Raw genomic sequence first — 5116 nt, forward strand, 5'->3', positions numbered from 1 at the left:
CCGCCGCGCCGGGCTGTGCCCCCCCGGGGCTCCGCGGCGTGCCCGGCGGCTCAGGGGCGTGCGGGGACCACGTTTGCTGTCATTTTAAGTCAGGCGAAGGGATGCGGCGTTTTCCTGGGAACTGTTGTCGCCAGCAAGACACTTCGGTCGAGGGGAGGTGGTGAGAGCGGGAGGAGGGTCGCGTGTGTTTGGAAGGGAATGATAATAACAACACCACCACTAAAAGGAGAAGCGTGACAAATAACTAGAAAATAATAAAAAAACCCGACCTGTCTCGGTTTCTTGCCTAGTTGCTGTGAAATGGATACAGGGCAAAACCCTTCCGATCACAAGCAAAATCCGAGGCAAAGTGCAGAGCTGAATATAGAGCGCACTCGAAATGAGGCTCTCCCTCAGCAAAAAAGAAGGGGGCAGAGGGGACAGATCCGGGGATGCTACAGGAATTGACAAATGTGAAATCTTTTATTTGATAAAGGAACGGGTTGGGGAGTGATGGAGGTGGTGGAAGAAAGGGGGTAGGCGTACAGGCATTTTACAGGAGAGAAGTTGGATAATTGCAGAAAGAAAGTGCTGAATTTGGTTATGTTGTAAATGTTTCTAAGGAGCTGGTAACATACTTTGTATGTCAGATAGATTGAACTATTTATATATCCACATGTATATAACACCTACCTGCACACACAGGGAAACCAATATACAGTATGTATACTATATATATGTATTCTTATGCAAAAGGTTGAGTCAAGAGATAAGCAACAGCAGTAGAGGTCAGTGGCTGTGGAAAGAAGTCTTGTCACTGCTGCAATAAAATCCATATTTTATGGAGAGTTACATGCAGTACTTTGTAAGTGCAAGTGGATGGTCACCTAAGTAACTCCTGATGACATTCAAGGATCAAGAAGTTTAATGACCAAAATTACTCCCAGCACGATGGCACAGCTGCTACTTTTATACAAACTGAGACGATGGGCACCTTTTTCCATGTACTTGTGTGTGATGTGGGTTTTTAAAGTTCTGTTAGCACTGCATGGGAGATTGTGTAGCAAAAATTACTTGCAGAGTGTAAGGTCAGTCCTTTCTCCAAATTTACTGTTCTTCTGGCACAGCTAGAATAGAGAGTACAGTTGTACCTGTCTATTCAAGAATCTATGAGGACGGTACATACATCCTACATGTATGCATGTTCATGAGCTATGTGCATGAACATATGCACAAAGAGAACACTACAATCAAGAGCAAGGTTATTTGCATTCCCTTTTGTCATAGGACCATATGTAATAGCACCCTGGATATAGCATAATTCCAAGGAAATAAAATTGCTTGAACGTGCAGACCTCTTTGGTTTTGATCAAAATAGACCTAACTCTCCCAGTCAAGATAAAGGCTTATCTCATGTATTTGCTGGGCTGAAATCTCTATTATGCAGTCAGTTCTGTGCAAAAGTGCTTGCATATTACTTAAAGCATTCTATAAAATTGATTAACATCTGTTCCTGAGCAATATAATGCTATGGGTAATGGTGCATCCCTATTCATTTCTTTTTTTCTAATTCCTGTTTCAAGGCAATAAGTTTGCATGTCACAGGAGAGTCGGGTAGGGCTTGGAGGCTTGTGATCAAGATCAAGTAGATTCCTTTATCATGGATATATACAGTTTTAAAGGCCTGGCAGCAATGACACAATTAGATAGCTCCTTTAAACAGCCCAAACATGCTAATAAAGACTGCAGGGCTGAATCCCTTTTTCCTCTCCTCTCAGATGTTATCTGACACAGCACCGGTAAATATATAATCTCATATGCTTCTGGCTTTCAGCTGCACCATAATCTTTCTGGACATATTTCTAGTGGCTTGCAGTTGACTTTGAGCTGGGGGAGGGAGGGGGAAAGCAACCAGTCTTTTCAGAATAATGTAATCAGAGGCAGCAATACATTTTTTTTTCAGGGAAAGTGGCATTGATTCAGTCCTGTTGTAGTTCTCTGCAATTATCCTTTGCAGCCATTTAAGGAACTCGGGTCCCCATAGGGACTTACTAGTCCCTCTAGGTATTTTAGTTTTCACACCAGTTCACAGCTCTTGCATATCTCCATGCCAGCACTCCAAAGATTACATTTATAGACACGGTCATCGTTTTCTAACCAAGTTGTTCAGCTAGAAATATGCATCTTAACTTCTGACACTTCCCTCCCTCCCTCCCTTGCACAGCTCTCCCATGCAAACGGCAACCTGCCACTCAAGGCAGCCTTCCCGTTCATAAAGTTTGCATTTTGCCATCTGCTGTTTCAATAATATTTAGTTGAGAGACTTCCTTGAAAGCAAAACACACACGTTAAAAAATGTTGTGGGTTTTTCTTCCTTTCCGCTGAAGATCCCGAAACTAATGCAAACTTGATAGAAGTTATGAAGGTGCCTGTGCTCCTCACCAGCTGAGATCCTGCCAGAGCACCTTCTCTCTGCGAGCAACCCTCTGCTCAAGGGCACACTGGGTTGGTTCCTCAGGGCAGGATCCTCCCCCAGTCCTCTATCCCCTCAGGTCTCCAACATCATTTTTGCTTTGACTGTAGATTTCAGCACACCGATCTGCTGCTTGTTAATAGACTCCTGCAGTATTTCGGGGTTTGGAAGGAATCGCTATTGGGTTTTCCAGTGGATGCCTGTGCACTGTGTAGTGATCAGGCAGATCTAGAGGGCATTGAAATTTATCTGTTGTTAAATGAAATGTTGGTCTCCATCTCTTGCTTATCTGAACTTTTTAGTGTGCTGTCTGCCCTTTGTTGACTGCTTTTAAACTATGTTCCCTTTCTAGTGCAATCTTGTAGCATTATGGCTCAAGATGGGCAGGAAATTGCTTATGGATCTCCTTGGAAATGGTGGCTAATTACTAAAATGAAAGGTAGCTGAAATCTTTAAAAACGAGTGGGTAGAATCCATTGGAAACAGCAGGCCCCACTGTGATGGTGCCTCATCTTGCATAATGGTTGCAATTCCTCTAGTGGCTCTGCTGCAATTACACCAGAATAAAGTAGAATTGGTTTTCAGTATCTTTTGATTATCATAAGCATGCGGGAAATGCCATGGAGGGGCTGTGCCTTGGAAGCTGGGTGTTAGGGAGACTTCTTCATTAACCCCTGAAAGACCTAGTTAGCTGCAGTAACTGTTCTGATTTTTTCAAAGGCTTTGCGTCATTTGGGGTTTGCTTCTTTTTCCTTTTCTTTTTTCTAAATAATTACTTAGGTTCACAACTCTCAGAAACAGGGCTGATAAACTTAGTTGTGATTATCCTAACTGCCATGTGGGGCCAAATTCAGGACCTTTTCAACATAAACCTTTTAAAGTGAGTCCCCCATCCTGCACATGAAGTGAACATCTCTATGTGCTGCCGAACCCAATCTCTTCTGCTTACTCTATGCAGGATTCAACTTGCAGTATAAACACAGTTCTCAAGTTTAAATGTGTTCTGGTTGAGATAAAAATCCAGTAGCAGCTGGTTTGCTCATGCTGCTTGCTTAGTCATGGCAGCCCTTTCCAAGGGGTCTGGAGAAACTGGGGGCTGCAAGGAGAGAGGTGTTATGACATCTCGCCTTGTTTCATTTGGGATGGGGAGAGATGAGATGTAGAGGGAATGTTTAGTGCAATTCAACCTAGCTGTTACCTGTCTTTATTGCTTAACGAAAGGTACAGGGCAGATTATTAGTCCTTTTCTGAGTTTTAAAAACACCCTTGAAGGATGCATAATTAATGCAAAATATCAGCAGAAAAAGTCATCCTCTCTGGGTTGTGTTGTGAGTGACGCTGCAGTGGAACTAGGTGGAGAAACTGCTGGATAAAAGCATTTTTCAAGTTTGAGTACTTCTCTTCGCATCCATTTGGCATTTTCTTGCTGTAAATCTCAACCTAGGAGTTTCTCTCTCATCCTTCCCCAATGACTGGCCGATACATGTTGGGAGTCCATCCAGCCTCAGGTTCCTAAGCTTCTCCAGGGCACTGCTGTGTGTCCTAATCCTGATCACCCATCAGTGGCTTCCCCTCCCTATTTCAGGCAGCGTTACCCCTCCTTGCACCCATGAACATCTCCTGTACTTACTCCAGGTGTGGCTGGTTGCCAGCATTGTCTTCCACTTTATTTTCCTGGTTGTGCACTTGGCACTGAAAGGCCCAAACAAATACTGTGAATATTTATATTTATGCTTTTGTTAGTTTGTTAACAGGAGCATTCCCAGAAGAAACTAGGATAACTGTAGTTCAGGACTGTTTAGAGTGGTGTAAATTAATGTTACTGGTTGGTACATCCAGTCTTGTGGAACTGCCCGCTCCTTGAGTATTTTCCTCTTTCAAAACAAACCAGTGAGGACAGTTTTTCCTGCAGCTGCAACCCCCTTAGCAGCGGCGAGGTGCAAAGCTTATGGGGAAGGGAAACTGCGTCTTTCTGGTGAGGGGAGCCTGCAAGCCCTGCCAGGATGGAAAAGGCACGTCTGGCACGGAGTCCTCATGAGTTATGGTGTTGGACCTCCAAAAAGAAGCTTTAAGCAAAGAAGTGATTGCTTAACTGTGACAGTGCCAGAGCACTTGATAGCACTGTGCTGAAACATCCAAGATTTCACTGATACTGCATTATCTTTCTTCACACCCAGCCACAAGACACCCTCTCCGTACTCCCCTCTTCGCCAAGCACACAGACAAAAGAGCACATACATTTTCATCTGGTCGCATTCAGGAACAGTGCCAACCTTGCTATGTTTTAAGTAACCTGTTCAATAATGGCTTTATTCTGGCATTGTGGGTAAATATTTTACGGATTAATTAGCCCATCTTGTCAGGGTATACATATGTATTTATATATTGTCAGAAAGTGCTTAGTTCTAGCCAGAACGTGACTATTAGATTTGATTTGCAACATAAATACCCATCGTAACCCCTCAGCTCTTCCCTAGTGACACACCGCAACGCACAGAAGAGAGCACTTTATGAATGAGATCGGTCCTGTACTATCTGGGTACCTTAATTCCTCTCAGCTAAACTAATTCCATTATCTTGCTGTAATGTTTACAGCTGCCTGTGAGATAATAGGTAGTGTATCTTTCCAGCATTCCCATTTCTGCATCTAATCGCAGAGCCAGA

This window comes from Pygoscelis adeliae, unplaced genomic scaffold (genome assembly GCF_000699105.1).
Source record: "Pygoscelis adeliae isolate BGI_AS28 unplaced genomic scaffold, ASM69910v1 Scaffold6, whole genome shotgun sequence".
NCBI lineage: Eukaryota > Metazoa > Chordata > Aves > Sphenisciformes > Spheniscidae > Pygoscelis > Pygoscelis adeliae.